Raw genomic sequence first — 23,181 nt, forward strand, 5'->3', positions numbered from 1 at the left:
CTCATCCTGGAGAGTCGGCAGAAGGTATGGGAACATCACACAGAGCTGTTGGAAGCTCTCAACAGAGTGGCTTGTAAATCTGAGGAATGCGTCCGCCTGCTCTCTGATGAAGTGGTGCCCATATGTGCGCGTATGGAGGTCTCCATGGAAAGGATGGCAGATGCCATGGAGACCCTGGTCCAGCAGAATGTGGAGATGTGTGCAGACCTGCACTCCATTGTGGGAGCCATGGATGAGCTCCTGCAGTGGCAACGCAAGAGGGAAACGGGGCACCTCGATGTTCCTTGAGATGCTCCTTCCCCTTAAGGAGTCAGGCTGGGGTCCCCCAGGCACCCGAAAGGAGGAGGACTGTTAGCTGGACACTCTTGGGTCATCTACTCAGGAAGCTTAGAGACTGTCCTCTCCCTCCGAGTTCTCTTTGCCTTTGACCCCCTCAACCTCGACCTATGTCACCGCAGAGGGAACGGCTGGCCAACGAGTGATTCTGGAGGGAGAAGTGTGTGTGGCAGTGCCTTTTGGAGCCTTGTGCAAGCTCTCACACACACATGGATCCTTCACGTATCACACTCACCTCAATGGCCTGAGCATTTTCAATGTGGCTGCTGGGGATCGCTTTCAGTTGTCCATTTGAGCTGAGCTCGGTGGTGAAGAAGCTGCTAGAAAGAATTCTGAGGGACTGAATATATCTGCACTTGGAGAGACACGGATTAATCACGGGTAGTCAGCATGGTTCATAACTCAGACCCTCCAGCCCAGGCAGCATCCTGGTGAGTCTCCTCTGCACCCTCTCTAGTGCATCACATCCTATAATGTGGTGACCAGAACTGCACGCAGTACTCCAATTATGGTCTAACCAGCATTTTATACAGTTCCAGCATAACCTCCCTGCTCTTGTATTCTACGCCTCAGCTAATAAAGGCAAATATCCCATATGCCTCTAGACCACCTTATCTACCTGCCCTTTTGGAGCCTTGTGCAAGCTCTCACACACACGTGGATCCTTCATGTATCACACTCACCTCAATGGCCTGAGCATTTTCACTGTGGCTGCTGGGGTTCACTTTCAGTTGTCCATTTGAGCTGAGCTCGGTGGTGAGGAAGCTGCTAGAAAGAATTCTGAGGGACCGAATATATCTGCACTTGGAGAGACATGGATAAATCACGGGTAGTCAGCGTGGGCTTTAGCAAGGCTTTTGATAAGGTCCCTCATTGCAGACTGTTCAAGAAAGTAAGAGCCCATGGGATCCAAGGCAAAGAGACTTGTTGGATTCAAAATTAGCTGAGAGGCAGGAAGCAGAGGGTGATTGTAGGGTGATGTTTCTGTGGCTGAGAGTCTGTTTCTAGTGGAGTTCCGCAAGACTCAGTGCTGGGACCCTTGCTGTTTGTGGTGTACATAAATGATTTGGACTTAAATGTAGGGGGTATGATCAAGAAGTTCGCGGATGACACAAAAATTGGTAGGGTGGTAAATAGTGAGGAGGATAGCCGTAAACTGAAGGAGAATGTCAATGGACTGGTCAGGTGGGCAGAGCACTAGCAAATAGAATTCAGCCCGGAAAAGTGTGAGGTAATGCACTTGGGGAGGACTAACAAGCAAGGGATGACGCTATGAATGGTAGGACCCTGGAAAGTGCTGAAGATCAGAGGGATCTTTGTGTGCATATCCATAGATCGCTGAAGGTAGCAGGGCAGGTAGATAAGGTGGTCAAGAAGGCTTATGGGATACTTGCCTTTATTAGATGAGGTGTAGAATACAAGAGCAGGGAGGTTATGCTGGAACTGTATAAAATGCTAGTTAGACCACAACTGGAGTACTGCATGCAGTTCTGGTCACCACATTATAGGATGTGATGCACTGGAGAGGGTGCAGAGGAGACTCACCAGGATGCTGCCTGGGCTGGAGGGTCTGAGTTATGAAAAAAGATTGGAAAGACTGGGGTTGTTTTACTTGGAGCGGCGAAGGTTGAGAGGCAACCTGATAGAGGTGTATAAGATTATGAGAGGCATAGATAGGGTAGATAGGAAGGCACTTTTTCCATTAGTAGAGGGGTCAATAACAAGGGGGCATAGATTTAAGGGAAGAGGGGAGTTGAGGAGAATTTTTTCACCCAGGGTCTGGAGGGAGTCTGAAAGGGTGGTTGAATCAAAAACTCTCATAACATTTAAAAAGTATTTAGATATTCACTTGCGTTGCCATAGCCTCCAGGGATATGGACCAAGTGTTGGAAAATGGGATGAGTGTAGTCAGATCTTTGTTGACAAGTGCAGATACGATGGGCTGAATGGCCTCCTTCTGTGCTGTAGGTGTCTGTGAGTTTACGAGACCTGCATCTCCACCCACCCATTCATCACACTCCTATGCAGCACCTGATCTTGCCCACCGCAAATCTCTTTCACTTTCAATTTAGACAGCATGGTGGTGATTCAGTTTTGCATTTACTCCGCTGTCCTTTCCGCTCCCCCAGTCACCCAATTCCTTTCCCCCATCACTGTTGACCCCTTGGCACTACCCTCCACCTCCCCTCCGTGACCTACCGGCCACAACCCTTTTCCTTCGGAGATGTCTAGGTGAACGTACACGTTCCCTTCCTTCCCACAAATCCCACCCCCATCCACGTTAACCTCCCTGACCTCCTTCTTCCCACCCCCAGGGTTTGTGTCTGCCTCCGAGACCCCACCAACCACCCTCGCCGTCCCTTCTACCGCAACCGTTGAACCCTCACCCAACAGCCTCACTCTGCCCTCACTCATTCTCACCATTCCTTCGTTCCATGCCCACCCTCAGTTCACTCCCCGGGAGGCAGTCATGAACTCATCAGAGCCCTCTCTTGCACGTTCATCTGGACACCCCTCCCCCCACCGGACCCCTTTTCCCCCTGTGGACCGCTTCACCCCTCTCGACCCCTTCACCCCTCTGGACCCCATCACTTCTAGGAATCCCTTCCGCTCTTGGAACTTCTGCCCTCCTTGGAACCCCTTCGCCCCTTGAACCCATTCCCCCCCTCCGGACCCTTTCCCCCCGCTGGAACCCTTCCCCCGTCTGGACCCCTTCCCCCCCTCGGGACCCCATCCCCTTTTGGAACATCCTCTCCCCTTGGAACCCCCCTCCTCTTGGAACCCCTTCCCATCTTTGGACTCCCACATATTAGTCCTCCCCCCAACCCATGGACAGCAGCCAACCGCCCCCCCACCCCAACTTAGTCCTTCACCCTTCCTGAATCCTTCTGACACCCTTACTTCTTCCTCCACCCTTCGTTCTCCACCTCCACCCGACTCTTTCCTCCAGCCTTACTTCTTCCACCAGCCTTACTCCTTCTCCTTTCCTGATTCCTTCTGACACCCTTACTTCTTCCTCCACCCTTACTCCCTCCCCTCTCTGCATTCCTTCCTCCCCCCCAAACCCCTCCCCCCGCAATCCTTCCCCCCTCCAAACTCCTTCCCTTACACCTTCCACCCCTCTCCAGTTGCCGCCTTCTCCCCTATTACCCCCTCCTCCCCCGTACTCCCTCCCCCCAACCTCCCTCCGACACCTTGTTTCCTCCCTCCCAACCTCACCCCCAACATCTTCATACCCCCCAACCATACCCCCCAACGCATTTATTCCCCCCCGCATTTATTCCAGCGGTTGGTGGGTGGGTGGGGGGGTGGAGGAGGGGGGATGATTCTAGTGGGCTGGCCTTATAACGATGTGCTGATGTATTACAATGTCACCTGATGGTGGGAAACGCAGCCCACCATCGAAGGGCTGAGCAGACGATCGCATACTGGTTTCACGGCATCGTGAAGCCAATTCCTGGCGGTCTTGCCATATTCTCCTCTCCTGCCGCTGAGCATGTCTGATGCCAGCGGGCACAGAAAATTCCACCCTACGTTTGAGTAATGAAGTTGGACTGGTGAATGCTGAAACATGTTTCTCTATCAGGAACATGAATAGCTATCTGATTGCCTATGAAATACATTCCGTTGACCTGGATATAAACCTAAATCCCACCTCCACGTATACAAACATTTTCACTAAGTTGCCAAATCAGATACAACCCTTAGGTTCACAGCACACCCACCAGACTGGAAAAAAGGTCACATACATATATCTCGTCCCTTTCCCTGCATGAGTAGAAGGCTGCAAAGGAACAAAAAAAATACACTTCCTCCTTCTCCAACCACACATTGGACTATTGAGGAGAATTTTCCCCCTCACTAGTAAGGTACCTAGAGCTTAAGCAGAAAAACATCCACCACAAGTCTGCATACTCCAGATCAGAGCATCAAAACTGAGTGCACACATCCCCAGAGGAAACTATTAGCCCCTTCTTAATCTGTGCTTGTTTTCAAGGTGTGTAATTTTACATAACTATAATTTTACATCACAAAAACAAGACATTTGCCCCAATGGATCTATTCTGGTTTTTATGTTCCACATAAACCTCCTCCCACCTTATTTCACCTCACCCTATCTTTCTCTTCCTTTGTCCCTCATGTACTTATCTAGCTTTCCCTTAAATGCATCTATGCTAATCGCCCCAACCACTCCATGTGGTTGCAAGCTTCACGTTCTAACAATGCTGCGTAATTAAGTTTCCCCTGCATTCTTTACTGAATTTACTAATGACAATCTTATGGCCTGTGATTTTGAACTTCCTTACAAGTGAAAATATCTTCTCTACTTCTACCCTATGAAACATCTTTATAATTTTTAAGACCTCAATCATCTCACCCTTCAGCCTTCTCTTTGCTGGAATCAAGAGCCCCAGCCATTCAGGGTTTTCTGACAGTTGTATCCTCTCAGTTCTGGTATCAATCTGTAAATCTTTTCTGTACTTGCTCCAGTCATTTATATCTTTCTGAAAATGTGGATGGAGACCAGAACAGTGCACAGTACTGCAAGTGTGGTCAAATCCAGATTCTATGCAACTTTAACATAACTTTTCTGATTTTGAATATTTATTGCATGGATCCTCCTAACAAGTTCAGCAACCAAACACTATTAAAGTTCATGAGCCACTAAAATGAACATCGCACATGTACAGAGGATTGTGTGCGCCAGCAGTAATTTTAAAATGAAGGGTGCATTCTGAATGAATCGAAAGCAGATTAACCCAGAGCTCTTCACATTCAGTCTTTGAGTTTGTTGTCAATCTTCATTCAAAACATAATGCAGAATAGACAGACAGACATGGGTAACTCGACACGGGGAGGCTTTCACTGAAAATATACAGAACAGACACTGTTTCTGCAACAAGCTGACCAACTCAATATCCTTTTGTTATAGAAAAATCATCATATTCACTCTTTTGTTCAGTTGCTTTTGTCATGTCCTATACTAATTTCTATTGACTAATAATTCTCTAACCTATTGACCCCTCTGAGCAGTACAGTCTTCCTGTCAGAACCTGTGCATTTAAAAATACATTTTCTTTGATGTCTGCCTTTCTGGAATAATTATACTGTACCTCAAATGTTAGCACATTTACTGCTTGTGCAAGAAGTGACAATAAAATCAATAAAACACAATTCCCAAATGTGTATCAACTGTTTCACAACATAAGGGATTAGTATGCTACAACAGTGCGCTCTGTCTCATTTCTCTATTCAAGTGCTACTTTGTAAAAGTTTTTTACTTTATTGACAACTGACTTTCTTTTAACCCATTCCTGCTGAGTTAATCCATTTGGAAACTTCTTTGAACCCTCTCCCTTGTGTCTCTAGCGCTCCATTTCTAAAGCAGAGTCGGGTATCATACGCATCGATCAATAGATATGATGAAGGCTTCAGTGTTCTACCTTTGACCAGCGGCTACAGTTTTTCGATGATTCTGCAGGAGTCAAAAACTCAACAAAGCGAATCGCGGGTGCTGTAAAGGGAGCATGCTGCTCATGTCTGTGACCACTGTATGCAAAGCTTGGCATTAGTCACCGCCAGGCCGCCTCTGACAGCCCTGAATTGAAGGAGATTAATGTGAGGCAGGGGCACTTTATTATTGTCACTCTGTTCTTTCACACTCTGCCTCTGACTTTCAATTTTGCTCCAGAATTAATTGTCTGCTCCGTACAGTATGACTGATGTGGAAGGATACAAGTGCCATAGGCACCTGGCTCTGGCCTTGGTGCACTGACTGGTGTAGAAGGATATATTGTGTGGTCAGTCTCAGGAGCCAACAAGCATCGTTCACAACCATTAATATTTCTTTTTTTTAAAAAACATAGATTGTTATTTGCATCACATGATTTCTAATATTAATATTTGTTCTCAATATTTGGTTAAGTTATAGAATAATATATGATGCTACTTTCATTAATAGTGTCAAAATCTATTTCTCCTCTGGCCACATTTTGGATACTAATCAACATCCTATCATTTCTTTCTGTGATACACTCTGAAGAAGAATTGCTGACACAATGGAATAATCATAAAGTCCCTAAAGCAGACCAAACTGTCGCGTTAAAATAAATAAAACGGTGCTGCAGGATTATTCAAAATATGTCATCCGTAATCATTGCATTATTACAAACTTTCTATTCCATTTTTTTTCTGAAACATATGACTTGCGTAGTATGGTTGAAAACGCGTAAGTGAATCTGACACCAGCGACTGCAGTTGCTTTTCCATGTTAAAATCAAGTTTGTATTTGTAATATCTGCACCCATGACATCTAGCTGTAAGGATAAGTCTGTTTGAAAGGGCAAAGTAACTGGTACAACATCCTTCAAAGCTAACATCAAGTATTCAAATTTTACTAAAGCAAAGTGCAAACAATTAAATTAATCAATCTTGGAGGCAATGTACCTAAACAGATGTTCAATAAAGCCAGCCTGTTTACAGGGAAAGGAGTCCACTTTTAGCTGTCCTTCTGTCGTGACATCCCTCAGCCTGTCCTTCTTTAAGCCTCATGGGCCACCGTCATCCAGTTCTGCTGTGTTGTTCCTTTATTATAAATAACAACAGGCCACCTGGACTACCTGTGGTACCTGGGAACAGAGGCTTAATGATCCTTCAGGCTACATCCTCAGCTCTCTCCTGGTCCCAGATAATGGGACTGATGGGAATGGCAGAGGAGTGACGGATGGCAGTGACGGATGACTCCAGACTAACATGTGCTGACAACCAGTGAATATGGGGCAGTGTTGCAGAAAGGTCAAGATGAAAGTGTTTGCTTGACTTTCAAACTTTCACAGTGTAAAATACGATAGCTTTAATCATTATAACAAGAGATGCGCAAACAAATTAAAGTACCTTTGGCTGGGAAGAAAGAATAAAAGGAACTGCACGTAAAGTGAATGGTCTGCACACTCAGTCTGCCACCTTGAGCAGGATGGAGGAAAGAATGAATAATGGACTTTCTTCAGACAGGTGATTCTCCTTCAGGAAAAACTGGAAGTCCTGTGGGGTAGGGGCTGTATTCACACCTGAGACAGTTGTACGTCTTCATGCACTCATGTTTGCCCGCTTGCAAGATGATCTTGCCTATGTTCTGTACGCTATTTAATCTGAAACAAATGATTGCGCAAAAATGCATTATCACCTTGGTGAGGGATCAGGAGTATAAAAAAAGAAGAAAGGGTCTGTAGGCAAATTCATCTTCTGCAGCTACAATCAATCTTTCACCCAAAGAAATACACAATAACTAGGCAGAAAAAGGGCAAGATTTATGGCCGTGTAGCATCAACACTGACCAACGTACACCTAAACCCACTCAGCCTCTCTCCCTACCGGGATAGCTCCTTTCTAAAGCTGCAATAACAAACTCTTTCTCTTTACTTTAATCCCAACTGTAGCTTAATTTAATGAGTGAAAAATCTCACAATTTAAATTGGAAAGAGGAAAAATAATGCAATAGAAAAATGTCTTAAAGGGATACCACCCTCATGAAAAGTGCTTGGCAAATCCTTTTTCAAGGCAGCACAGCTGACATAAGCTTTGTTGAAATTTGTCATTTTGTGATGGGAATGATGACCAGCTTTACTTTTTTACCTGTCCACCACCAAAAAAATAAAGGTTGGTCAAAATCTTTTAATAAAAACCATGCCCCTGTGGTACATAACTTTGCAATTATACCCTAAAGCTGTAACATCATACTGAGTGATATTAATAACGAATACTTTTTATATAAAATTGCAACCAGTGTATTAGCCTATTTAAAATGAATGGGTTGTTATTCGTGTATCAACACGTTCCATACTCCTGTTACCAATATCACGACTTGACAAACTGTCTCCCAAGTTTTCTGGAAAGTTCTTGGCAGTTTTTTTACCTTCTTCCAAAATTGATTTCACACAGCTGCACTGTCCTCATGGCCAAAACTATCAGTTATTTCACAGAATAATAACCATAATCCATCATTCTAAAATGTAATCAAACAGGAGTAATCCTATAAATTGGTAAAGGAACCAGTAAGTAAAAGGGCTGCTACATGTCAATCTGGCCTGTAAATCTGTTAGAGAAATGTCAGCAAAATAAGGTGGTTCTTATAACAGGTGCCCATTTGCCAGTTTTACACTTCAGCAGAAAGTTGACAATCTACCCCAGTATTGCAAAAATCCGCAGATTGGAAATTTTAAGTTAACTCTTGCCAGATTTTCCAGTTGAATACCATTTAAAACATATTATTAGTGATTTTCTCATAGCAGAATGTAAACTTATTTAAATTGAAATGCTCCAGACGTGATATTGAGGTCCTGTCTTTTATCTAAGGAGCATGTAAAGATCCTATTTGGAAAATTTCCAAGTTCTCATAATGCCCTGACCAATGGTTATCCCTCAACCAACACCTAAAACAAATTAGCTGGTCATTATCTCATTGTTGCTTGTGGGACTTTGCAGTGTGAAAATTCGCTGCTGGTTTTTCCTACATTACAACATTGATTGCATTTCAAAATGAGAATCACTCTTGGACATCCTGAGGTCATGAAAGGTACTATGTCAATGCAGGTACGTTTTTCTTTCTAAACGGGTAATGATTTCAGTAGTTAATAATAATTAGTATAATTATATATAAATAGTATAAAGCAAGAAATGTTATATAAACACATTGAACAGAAGTGGAATTTTATGGCCCCATCATGGCAAGGTGGGGCTATAAATTACAGCAAGCCATTCAAAGGACTTCTGCAGGATTGTAATATCCCACTGGCGTAAAATTCTGCCCAATATATTGGAAGTATTGCACAGAGTGGTTTTGAGTTAAAAGCGCTAACAGGGGTATTACGAAGACATGTTTAGCAACCTTTTCTTATATGTTAATAGATGTGATGTAATGATGCAAATTGCACTGGAATATTTGGTTATACCTTTAACATTTGAAACCAGACACAGACTGTGACCAGGAGTTGAATTTGTAGGCGTTAATGAGGGCTTGCACGGAGGCAGGCTGACGCGGAATTCTACACCGTTGGCCAGCGCGCGGGTTCCCTGGCTCCATCCCACACCCAGACCATTTCCCCAGAGGTGGGATGACGCACTCTTGAGCGGAGGGTAGCCAATTGATCTTGCTAAGACTCTACTAAGACCTATTACCAGGAGCTGACTGGAATTTTCCAATTGGCCTCCAGGTCCCCAGAGTTGTCAAGGAAGAGTTTGGCTTTCTGGAGATGGCATCTCAGTGGCAGAATGGGGGCGGGGGCAGAGCTCCAGGCAGGCCTAGAGATTATCCTTGCCTGTAACTACAGGCGACCCTGTGGAGGGGCTCCCCCATCCCGCCACAGTAGTGACCTGGCTGCTCAGTCCAGTTTTTATTTTAAATTTAAAACAGTTGGAGAGAGGACACCTGCAGCTTGGGGCACTCCTTCACTCACCTTGAAAGGCCAGCTTCAGTTCCCTCTGAGGTGGAGGGCCCCCTATCTGCCTTCCAGCTTTGTAAGCCCATCCACCATCCCTAACTGGACAGCGAGCCTGCCCACTGACCACTAACTGTCTAACTTGAGGAAAATCACAGCTGAGTGACTGTTTCTCACACAATGTGGGTTTCTAACTCCCATTTGAGCCTGACAGTGGGGACCTGAAGCCTTTGGTGAAAATCCTGCCCCAGCTTTTTCTGCAGTTTTTCATGTGTACTGGGAGGGGAAGAAAACTTCACCATCTATGCATTGGATTGCAGATGGGTGACCTGCGCATAACTTAAACGCCCCATTGCTTGGTTCACTTTGTAAAATTTTGACAACAGTTGCCTGAATTCAGAGTGGCTTTGGAAGCTTTAGCAATCAGCTAAAAGTTTATAACCAGGCCTTTCATACTCTCCTATTAAGGGGCATGTGCATGAGCTAAAAGAAGAAATGAAACAAGGAACTTACTTAAATGTCAGAGGGGGCTTTTCAGGCCATCAGAAATGTTACTGCCTACTAATAGCAAACATAAAATAGCAACTTTTCACTTCAACAGAGCTGAATTTTCTACTTATCACCTCATGAATGGGAAAAAAATCAAGGCCCATAACAACCAGAGTGCCATCATAGCCCCAAAAAGTGTTAGTGAATGTTTCTACATCCTGTTCTACTGGTTTAGCCACATGCTTCATTTCTTGGTGAGTTACGAGCTTGGGCCGTGCAGAATGGGCAAAGTGAAACGGCGAGCGAGCCAACAGCGGTGAAAGGAAATCAGCGGGTCACTGTAAGCTGAATATCTCCTGCTCCCTGATCCAGGGATTATTGACAGGAGATTGTTTCCGTGGCACAAATTGTGCACTTTTGTCTTTGTTTCCTGGTAATGGCTTCCTTGTTGTCACTGTACATAGGAGTCAAATTTACACTCAAAGGTAATGGGCCAGCTTGTTTACAGACGCAATCATATAGATATCATGGGGTATTTGCTTACCACCAGGGATTGAAGGGCTTCAGAAGTCTGCAGTGGCATCACATAGTGATCAGCCTCCAAAATGATGACAAATTTTAATTTTGAAGGGGTAGGGAGTAAATCAATCATCCCACAACTCATTATACTTCTTCAGGGCCTTTAAATTTTAAATCCCCTTTCTCATATAATGGTAACATTATAGAGCAGGAATATATATTGTCCCTACAGTCCAGTGCTGCTTTGGTACAAATAATGAACTACATCAAATGTCAAATTCCCATTATTTATATCCATTTTAATATACTTATCCAAATTTGGATGGATGTAGTGGATGTTCAGCACTACTGTTTGCTACTTTTTAATCTTATGAGGATTGGTAGTTAAGTTTATATCCACTGTAAACTTACTGGGCAGAATTTTTCCCTAGTCAGGCAGGCAAACGGCCGACCAGAACTGGAGTAACATAGCGCGCGATGACATTGGGGGAGCGTCCCAATGTCATCGCCCACTCACGCGATATTCTGGTCAGTGAGCGCACGCAGGAGTCGGCAGAGCGCTCGCCGACAATCAAGAGGGCTGCTAAGCGCATTAATTAGCTAATTTAATTGAATTTTTCCCTGCCTGTCCAACCTTATGGTTGGCGGGCGGGTGAGCAAATAGGCCAAGCGGCCTTTGCGTTTTTTGCGAAACCTCATCCACGGGCGGGATGTAGCTTAGACCAGTGATTAAAAAAAGAATTAAAACTTTTCAAACTCATTTTTAACCTGTCCCTGCTCATGTGACAGAGTCACATGAAGGGACATGTTTTCCTTATTTTTCATGTTAGAAATCTTCAGTTCCCTGAGGCAGCTCTGTGTCTTCAGGGAGCTTTCACTGTGCACAGCCGCACGCATGCGCTGACTTCCGCACTCCCACTCCTCCCTCCCCCCGCCCACCCAGGCAGCTCTGAGCGTTTCAGCGTGCCATTCACGTCGGCTGGCCATTGATTGGCCAGCCAGCGTGAAATCACGGTCGGCGCCCGATTGCAAGAGGTGGTCGGTTTTGTGGCCACTCCCAGGCCTGCCCGCCGCGCCCGCCCCACAAGGTAAAAATCCTGCCCACCATGTTTCATTGTTTCTGTTCGCATACCCAATTACTCATAATAGAATTAGTTTTTGCTGTTTTTAACCATGGCCTTGTGAAGTCCTTATTGTGGTCTTTTACCAAGTTGAAGAAGATCACAGGAATAATCCAGAAAAGAGTAGTGGGTTCTGTGTTTACTCTCAGCTCACTGCAAATTGCCCAGATACTTAGCCAGTAAAGGCACATTATAAGTTATAGGGAACAAATACTCACCTATTGGGGTGATCTGAAAGACCGAAAACAAAAGGAAGAACTTATAGTAATGACTCAAAGATTATAACAGCTCCTCCTCATCCCAGTCAAAGGTGATGTCCAAAAAAGGAGACCCCATGCAAGAAGGAAAGAAAGCTAATACAAAAGTCTCTGACTTAAAAAAAAGCTGCTTAATTTAGTGACTATTGGAATATGTGTGGAACCCATTATAGTCATGCTAAGTGAATAAAAAACTGCAGAGATTTCCTACTTGAACAACTGCTATAAAGTTGAGCCTTGCAATGATGTCAAACTAAATCTGTTTTCAATTGGTAATAATGGCAATCAAATATCCATAAGACAACTGCCTTAGAAATACTGCCTGTTTAAAGATCATGTCAAGGCACTTTCTGACGGGAGAGGGTTAAAAGAAAAGTTTCCATTGTTCGTGCACTTAGAAAAAATATATTAAAAAATATAATTTCCGTGATCATTGCTCTTGGAGTGCTGGAGGTTTTAGAATTACAGCAATGATATTTCTCTCCAATAACACAGTTCAATTAAATCAAAATAAATAATTTGGAACTGTATATTTGATTTAAAAAGCAGACCATTATTCATCAATATCCCTTCATTCTAGCTGTTCTGTTATCTCTAAGGGTAATATTCAACATCTGAATCTTTCCCTTTAATTATGATCTAAAACAAAAAAAACGTAGAGAGAGAAAAACAGAAATAATAATTCACAATATAAATTAATAATCTTTTTCTGTTCAAAATTCCAGTGCATTAAGTTTCACAAAATTGCACATTCTGTTTCTGCTTTTTTAATTAAGATGTTTATTAAAAAAACATTCTCTACCACACAACAGGCAAGCATTCAGAAGAGAATGATAATGCTGCACAGACACTTTAACACCATAGTCTGGGGAAAAGATGGCGAGAGGTTGATGTAGTGATTAGGGACATTGCTTTTCTAAAAAAAGCTTTTCAAATTATAAGCACACTGCCTAAAGTGTAAACATCACTTCATGCAATATTAATGTTAATAAAATCTTAATAGTCATTTTCATTTTACAAAGCCTTTGACGATTAAACTTTTGAATGATAGAAAATAAAAAAAGTCAGACTGTACAGTTACGGTGCAACCCCAGATACACTTTTGATCCAGTCATTCGGGTTGTGTTGTACAAAGGTGATTGTATTGTCTCAGTAATAAAGCACATCCTGAAATTGGTTTTTGTTTTCAATTTAATAGCTCGCAAAAAACCCCAAAAAGTGATCTGACTTATGCTGGGTCTTGTTTAACAAAACACAAACATTCTAGTGTGCAAGATTTACACTTCAACAGGAAGTGGTTTGATTTTTATGATGATTTAAGATATCCAAATATTTGATTAATCATCTCAGTAGAATATTCAATTACAAAAATCAGTGGACAAAGTCCAGAGCATTATATTGTATTGTCATATCTTTCTATTGCTTTCTATATAATCTTTGTTTGAAAACAATCTATCCACAGTACAATATATCTTCTGCATGCAGAGGCTATGATGCATAACCAATTATTCTGATTAAAGTTGCTCTGTTAACTCTAACTGCACTCACTATGCTATTTATCAGTTATTGTATTGCATTATCCTTTCAAATAATTATCACAGATGGTTTTCATTTCCAATATTATTTTAAAAAAGCATGATAAAATACAAGGAATTCACACTTCAATCAGGTCACATGTTCCAGCCTTCCACAAGCACATGGTAAAGTATAACAGACATCACAGTGTCAATTGGTGATGGATATTTGAAGTAACCTGTAAATGCTTTAAGCACACAAAGTCATTTAGGAGTTTGGCTCAAAGTGTGGGTATGGCCATTGTATACTGTGCTGAGATGAAAGGTAAGTAGTCTCCCACATTCATTTCTATCATGTGTCACATCTGCGTATTGCACTGTTAGTATTTGCAATGTCTTAATGTTTTTACAAGCTCCATCACATAAACTTGGATGAGTCAATATGTGTCCAACTGGGAGGAAATGAGCATGGATCGTGTGCATTTTAGTTAATCACAGTACCTGGCACAATTAGAAGAAAACTTGAATTATACTGGGTTTTGAGCTTGCTGCAGATAGAACAAGGATACAAAATGTGACCCTCAGGTGGAATAATAATGAAGGATGTCCCTTCACTATCTCTACAAGTGCATAAATTGTAAATTACTTATAGAAGAAATATAGCAAATGAATCATACAAACTTAGTGCATGTGGTAAAGCAGAGCAGATGCATAGTAAAAATTCCATTTCATGAAAGCCAAACATTAAGGTATATTTGTTTAATAGGGGTGACAACGGAAAGATGTATAGAGCATGCAAGATATCCAGATCAAGGTGTTCTGGGGAGAAAAATCTGAGAATCTGACCACTTCTTTGTCTTCTCAGCAGATTTTTCTATTTGTAGCTATAAATAAGAGGTGGCAAGGAACAAGGAGCAAACTAATGTAAATGCACAAAAAAGGAAAATTTTAAGCATGTAAAGCAGATTGAAACTAGACTGATTGTAATCTGAATAAAAATGATCAAGTTAAAGTCAGAAGGCAGTTTTAAAAAACTAAGCATATTAGGAATCTGCACATCTTTAAGATATGCAAATAGAATGCAAGTTACAGGCATAAGGGTAATTAATTGCAAATCTAAAGAATAATGTTTTTGTCAAGCCTGTCTTGGTGTTGTGTAACAGTTTGAAGACTAATGTGCTTTTATATTGTGGATTTGTTAACTGCCTGCCTAAAGATCAGAGATGTTTAGCATATTGAAACACTTGTTTCCCTTAATGCACCATCACAGCATACACAAAGTATATCAAGCCCTAGTTCTAGTAAGATATAAAAAGCCGCAAGTGGAGTGCCTGGGTTTTCATTTCTTTCTACCCATGTGTTTCCTGATTTTATTGTTGTAGATAGAATTCAATTTTACAATGAACTGATCCAACACCACAACGCTATAACCTAAGATTTTCATCCCCATTGCTTTCCACTTAGCAGTCCTCTTACTAATGATAATAGGGGACCGTCTTCCTCATCACTATTACTGTTTCTGCTCCACAATTAACGATTAGGAAGTATATCTTAATATGAGAAACAATGGTTTCTTTCTCTCCCCATAGCAGGTTGCTCTGAAACGTGACAAAGCTCGCTCCACAACAGCAAGAAACCATCCTATAACTGGAACCGATTGCTGTCGGCCTGGCTGACCTGTATTACCAAACCCCTTATGCAACCTAAATATAAGTTGGCAAACATGTGAACTGAAGGTTCAAAAATGGTTAAGCTCTTGAAAACATGTTGCCATTTTTAACATTTTAAAACTGACAATCTACGCTCAGTATCATTAACTAACTTAGATTGGAAATATAGGGACAGGAATATGCTATTCAGCCCTTCAAGTCTGCTCCACCATTTAATTAGATCATGGTTAGTTTATACCTCAATTCCATTTACCTACCTCTGAACCATATCCTTTGAAGAAGGCTCTGAAGAAGGGTCATACAGACTCAAAACATCAACTCCGTTTCTCTCTCCACAGATGCTGTCAGACCTGCTGAGATTTTACAGCATTTTCTGTTTTTGTTTCAGATTTCCAGCATCCTCAGTATTTTGCTTTTATCCTTTTATACACTTACCTAATAAAAATCTGTCTAACTCAGAGTGAACATTTAAGTTGGCCAAGTATCTACAGTCTTTAGGGAAACGAATTCCAGATTTCCCTTACCCTTTCAGTGAAAAATCACTTCCTGATTTCACTCCAGAATAGCCTGGTTGTAATTTTAAGATTGTGTCTCCTTGTTTTGGATTAAATAGTTTCTCTGTATCTATCCTATTGAATCCTTTTGTTTAATTACATACAATTAGATCATCTCTCAACCTTCTAACCTCAAGGGAATGCAGCCTGATTTTATGCAACCTGCACTCACAGTTTAACCCTTTAAGCTCCCATATCATTTTGGTAAATCTGCACAGTACCCCCTCTTTATCTAATATATCCTTCCAGGTGGGTGGTGCCCAGAATTGAATGCAATACTCCAGGTGGAGTCTGAACAAGGATTCATTTTCTTTAGATCCACAAGTGCTTAGACTGACAAAAAATAACCAGCACTCTGATTATACAAAGCAAGCACTGTTCATTGCAAAGACAATAGTTCAGCAATGGTCAGCACACCAGCACCATCATAATTCTAAACTTTGCTTTCTTAGTCTGTGTGTACTTCACTATAGCAGCAGTTTACAATCAGAAGTTGGCAGCTAACACTCAACATCACTGGAACAATGGCTTCCTGATGTCACTGCAAAGCATGATAGCCACATTAACCCACCTCAGAGAGTGGTTTTAATTCAAAAGCAGTAAACAATTCCATATTGCGGTTTAGTTTCTTTGTCTTAAAAAAAAACTTTTGGAGTGCCAGGCCATAAAACTGTATCCCATAAGCCAAATACATTAGAAGGAATTCTGTTGTATGAAAAATAAACCACTCATAATTTTAAGCAACACAACTTCACTTAAGCCTGTTGTGCTCATCACTCCTACATTCTACATCACTCAATGTTTGTTGTGGGCTTTATTCTGTAAGTCATCATTCTTCCATTCTCTGTATAATTATTTATTACGTTTCCTGTCTAAGTAGTTATTTCCTTTTTAATCTTTAGTAGCATCCACTCCTGGCTGCTTTACTAGTGACACTTTAGTCTTACTGGAAAGCAGTGCAGCTTTTCATTACTGTTACTGTGCTGCTGGTAGCTGGAGAACAACACTGTGGCTCTGGGTTACACTTCATTGGCTTATCTACTATGACAAGGAGAGATGACATGTTTCAATCCCAGCCACAGGATGAAAGAGGAGGTTCCCAACAAAACACCTCCACTGCCTAGGAAACCATTTGGTTTGTAATGTCTAACTAGCAAACAGCAGGAAGGGCAGACAAATAGATTTTCTTCTATATTTATAACCAGCATCAGTCTTCCTTTCAGACTCCCAGTGCAGGTAGCTGTTTTATATGAAATGAACAATCTTTATAGACGTACAAAAGCCATAACAAGGCTGATTTCCAGCAATGTTGAGGTATATAACTCTTTACGAACTGTCAGGCATCTTGCTCCACAAATCACACCTAACTTATGATGTTTGCAGTGTAATTTTTATTCCTGTTTGACTACCCAACTACCCAGTGGTAATAGGATGTTAGCAAAGGGCAGCAGCAATGTTTATACATTCCATGACTGATTGGCAAACTCAACACATTTCATTTATATCTTGTGATTTCAAACCTGTTAAGTTTGGAAAAATGAAACAAAACCGCAAGAAGAAATACTCCCAGACAGCAGTGTGGCATACTCATAGCTCTAAGTCCAGCCCACATCTGCTTGAATTGTCTCTGAACATTAAGATATCTAAATGAAAATCAATACAATATGTGCCAGCATTTACAAGTGAAAACAAGTATCAAGAGACCTGGACTAATCAGGCTTTCAGCTCATACAGGCACTGCAGGCTGTACCCCAGAGGTGTCCTAATTGGCCCAGGCTGATCGTACAAGAGTTAAATTTATAACCAGATAAGACATCTTGTTTTTCTTTCCAAGCCATCATTTTAAAGTGTTCATCTTTACCTGTGTGCTACCAGATGATCTTGTTTATCGGTCACATAAGAACTGCTTTTCACCTGTCAATAAAAGGTGGAAGAAAGAGTAATTTACTCCCTTAACGAACAAATGGCCTGGTAAATATGAGCTGCCAATTGAACAGGTTAAGCGAAAACCAAAGTGTGCTCTCTCCTGCATATTCAAATATCTTGGAAAATGGCCATCAGTTAAATATATTTTTTAAGCCTGTTAAGAGAGAACATTTTGCAAGGATTCTTAATGTGACCTGTTCCATTTCCTTTTTAAAAATATTTTCACATTGCGAATTCAGTCAGGCAGAGGACACGACTAGTGCTTTCCCAATAAATCAGAGTGTTCCCGTGTGGCAGAAGCAACAGGGGAATAGTGTAAGAGCACTGCTGCATGTTGACCTAAGCAAGAGCTTATCGAGAAATGATGTCCCCTTAAACAGACTCCTGTTGAGATGCACTGTATTTTGCACTGACAAATTATTAGTGCCCTGACTGCAATGCTTCCAACAAAATAGGCTGATTTAGCAATGCACAAACTGCCCATTATCTTACTGCATAAAGAGGCCATTTATAGGAAAGCCTCAGGACACCGACCCATAAGAAATAGCAGGCCTGAAAAATGACCCCCATCTGGTGCCACCAACACTGCTAACTACCCTTGGGAAAATGTCTCATTCAAGCCTATACAGTCCTATTAAATTTAATCATACAAATTCACATTTCTTTTTACATGACTTTTTATATTTCAATATTATGTACTCCTATTACCTTTGTTTTCCACTGCATTATTTTCTACCAAATGTGTATGTGAATATGTGAAACCATTAATGATATCTGTCTTTATTGTTATGAAAATGATCAATACACTTCCCTTTCCCTCCTGGCAGATAAAACCAAATACCTCGCTGATATTAATGTGTCAGACTGTGTCAGACAGAAATTCTTCATAAAACCTATTGCAACACATCTAACAGTGGCTCCTGCTTCATATATTATTTTTAAAGCTGGATAAAGATTTTTAAAGGCATAGACCACAATTCTTTGCTAATGATAGCTCGGTAGAAGCCTCTTATTCAGGGCAGAAATGAGGATTTCTGTACCATCTCCTGTAGGTTTCCTAGCCGAGCAGCTGTAAAAAGCAAAGAAACAAGCAATGGCCCTGACAGCTGAAGCTAGGCAGGGATTTAGACACTTTCCTTTTTATTTTCTATTCCCCATGTTGGTGATTAGAAACTTCTGTATGTTTATGTGGATGGCCCAAGAGCCTTTGGGTTTTTTCTTTACAAGATTTCAACATGTATTTTATGTGAGCTTAGCCTAAATAGCCAGCATTCCCCAACTGGAGGTGGAATGAAAGAGGGGGAAGTAGGAGAAACAGCTACACTTTACAAGTGTCAGATGAAAACACAAACCCAGAGGACACCCTCTGTAATCCCACCAATGATGCACCAGCCCATGATGGCTACCAGCCGACAAATACCCGCAGACCTCAATCCATTTTATCGTATTCAAGCTGCAGTGTTATATTTCCTGCCTCCCCTTAGCACCACACATACAGTGTACTCGAAAACAAAAATCTATAATATTGATCTGGCAATGTCACCACAATTATTCTTTTGAAACAGCCATTGAAAACAAATTACATCTGCACTGCCTTTTCATCCGATTGTTCTGGGTGAGCAATACTCACTGTAGCCTCCAGCATTTTCAACATTAAAGCTGTGTCACTAAATACGACAACGATAGGGCCAGTTAAAAAGTTCTAAGAAGTAGACTAGGTCATGGAAATCCTAAATAAGTGGCTTATATTTTCACCCTTGTTACTTAACAGAACAAAAGCCAATTAGTGATTTTGCTGCAGTTTTCAGATCATGATTTTCTTGCCCAAATAAATATTAAACCTTCAGAGGCTCAACATTATAGTTACCTTACCACAATATCACTGAAATATTTTCATTCCATGTTTTGCGAGCTTTAAATACAATGCAGCAAGGTGCTGTTTCTTATCAAGTGCAAATTAAATTCAGCAACGTGTTCATGGATTTCTGCAAAACATTACGTTGAAATCACCCTGATAAAACAATTTTATTTTACTAAAGTGGACCAGTTCCTTTTTCTAAGCATTCTGAAGGAATAGAAGTATTATTCCTCTGTGTGTGCTCACATAAATGGTCTCACCTGGTGGGAAAGCTTATATCATACTTAAATTTCCTTTCCTTTCCCTACGGTTGGTCAAGACCGCATTCTTTGTGAAGCCTTGACCACACAAGTCACTGCAGTGCTTCCCACAGCAGGGAAACGACAACTTTGGAGTATTAAGAAAACCAATAGCCTTGTTGACATGAACATGGGAGCCTAACCCCTAAAGCCTCCTGATATGAAGCATTGATTTTTCTGTCTGGGTACAGTACTAAAGCCATTCATTCTCTATGGTCAGGACTCATAAGGCCAGGAATAAAAAATCTGTTCTCTTCTACTTTTACCTCCAGGCAAAGTTGAGGAATAAATTCTATATTTCCAGACATGATTCGTGGAGACCACATTTACAATGAGCTTGTTGCATGAAAACAATTTGTTCCACAACCACTAAACCTGTGGCCACTTATCCCTGCATGCACTACCCTTCAGGAAAATTATGCTCTCGCTTGATAATTAAGCCAGGTTCACAAAATAAATGAAGTCATTGTTTCCATACACATTTATTTCTTTTAAAATGGCCCTTTTATAACATACCATCTCAGGTCATTCCTTATATCTATCCATTTTAATGCATTGACAAAGATTATTTCTATAACAAATTTCCTTAGCTGCAGGGTAGATTAGTCAGAATGAGGGTCAGGTTGAAGTTATAACATTTTTTCCATAGATGAGGCAGGCATCATAACACAGAAATACAGCCTTCCCTTGGCATGCACATTTCTGCATATAAAAACTGGAAAGGTTTGATTGTGTTATTAAAATCTGATATGATTGCATCACTTTGTATGATAAGGTGCTTAATAGAAACATTTTGAGTCAAAACTGAAAACAATTAGAGAGCTCTGTTCAGAAAACAGCATTTTAATTTCAACCACATTTGAAGTTTTTGCCTAAAAATAGAAACAGTAGCATCTCAGCTGATTCAAACTTTAGTCTGGTTAACTATGCAATCTTCTGTTAGTTTAAGAGATTCACTGTATGAGGCCTTTACTGCACTGTTCACATACCCAACCCTAATGTTGAAGTGAAGATATGGTCATTACAATAATAGACTCAGTAACAATAAGGTGATAAAGTCAAATGATCACAGGCCTCTCTGGATAATTATATAACCTTATTAATACAAGTGAAATGATCAGCAGAACTGTCAAAATTGGAAAAATCCTTGTTAAGAGGTTTTCAGTTGTGACATATACCGGAGGTGTACCCTTGAGTCAAAAATATAAATGTACTTCAATGCAGGAAGCAGTGTCACATGGACCACAGTGCATGGCCAAAGGAAATAAATATATTCTTCTTTCTATATCCTTTTTCCCATGCCCTTCTGTTCCCTTTACTCCAGTTTCATAGTCTACTTGGCAGTGAGATGTGTTTCCTTTCTCCTGTAGCAGAGTCAGTTCACCATCCAGAATAGTTGTAAAAGTACTCAATTAAAACTATATTACTATTCCAACAACTTTAAAAAAAGAGAATACAACAAATTACCATGAGGACCCTGAGGTGTGGGAGGCTGCAAATCTCAGGGATGAGATTCCAAACTCCTATCAGAGATTCTCGCCAATTGTGAGAGCAGTTGGCCCTAATTTTCAGGTTTTGATCGGATCCTGAAACTGAATTAAGGTTTATCAAATATGGCAGGCCTGGATTGTCTGAAGTGGGCCTATCTTCTACATAAATGGCCTGGCTCTAACCACACAATCCAATATTGTCAATTTCATCACCTTTGCATACAGGAAAAAGGCATTTAACCAATCAAAGTATGAAAACCACAATAAAAATTAAGAAAATTATTGGCTGTTGTACTAGTCAATATTTCCATAGATTAAACATAATTAAGTGCAGTTCAATGCAGAAAAGTGAAAATTCTGGTGCTGGACCTTTACTACAGAGGCTTGAGCTGGGAAATTAACTTGAGTCAGGAACCCTATAGTAACAATGGCATTTGTGAAACTACTTAGGCAATAAGTATCCATTCATAATTTTTTGAAAATTACAACCCTTTAAAAATGTCAATCAAACAGTCCATTAAAGTAGCAATAACATAAGTTTTAAGCACTTGACATCTCTTAACCTTGTGCAAATAAACATTGAGACATTGACTAAAGAGATCACGGAAAAAATAACTTATTATAACCTCAGAGATGTAATTCAAGCAAAATTATTACTTCTCTGTACCTGTGTAAATAAACTCACTCACATAACCCTTTTATAAGAGTTTGGGCTGCATTTGCAGCTTATCTTCCTGGTCTTTAGCATCAACACTCTTGCAGCAGTATTGCAAGTAACAGAGGAGCAGCTTTCTTGTCAACAACAGTAACTTCCTGCTGCTTTTCTACACTTTCCATTGTGTTTTCGGCCACTTTTCAGCTCAGTGCCAATCTTGGCTTATTTTTATGTATGCATCCATCGTTGTGAGATACTAGCTGTTCCTAAAACAAGTGCCTTCTTCTCTAACTTGCTCTCGGCAAGCTGGAGGATGAGAAGGAATTTTGTCAATGTGAGAAAAATCAGGTGTGCTTGCATGACCAGGTTTAACAGATTGTGTCTACCCAAACAGGCTCAGCTGACAATACCAACATTGCCTTGAATGAGTCAGAGGAGTTCTGTTGCCTCTGATTTCACTTCACTTCCAAAGTCCTCCACCACTGAGGTGGCCTTGGCCATGATGACTTACTTGAACTTTCATGCCACTGGCTCAGAAAACATATACCAGATCAATCAACCTGCAGTGAACCACCACTTGCATTAGATCACTGATGGATCACCAGGGTCAACATATGTTTCACAGCAGGAGACGATTTTTCATCTTTTCATGAACTGCTGATGCTCCTAACTCCTACAGCCAAGAGACTTATTAATACAAAAATCCTACAGTCAGGAGATGCAATCAAAGAACCATTGTGTCTCAGTATTTTTAGGTCTTTCTCTACTTTTTTCCACCATTATTTTATAATTTATAAATATCAGCTTATTCTCAAAGATTTTGTACATTTTAAAATGGTTCTCTTAGCCTCTTACAGCCCTAGCTCCCATGGCTTTACTGCACCACTAAATTAATGCTCCAGGAACATTTTGTTTAATTAAAAGTGTGTTTGTAAAATGGGTCCCTGAGCTTTAGCTGTGCTGCCCCAGAATGCATTGTTGACTTGTTGGTTAATGGCTCCCATATCTTTTCTGTCCTGCGAAGATAAAGCTCCTTGAGCATTTTGTTCTTTGAAAATG

Source organism: Cetorhinus maximus, chromosome 6, assembly GCF_964194155.1.
Source record: "Cetorhinus maximus chromosome 6, sCetMax3.hap1.1, whole genome shotgun sequence".
Lineage (NCBI taxonomy): Eukaryota > Metazoa > Chordata > Chondrichthyes > Lamniformes > Cetorhinidae > Cetorhinus > Cetorhinus maximus.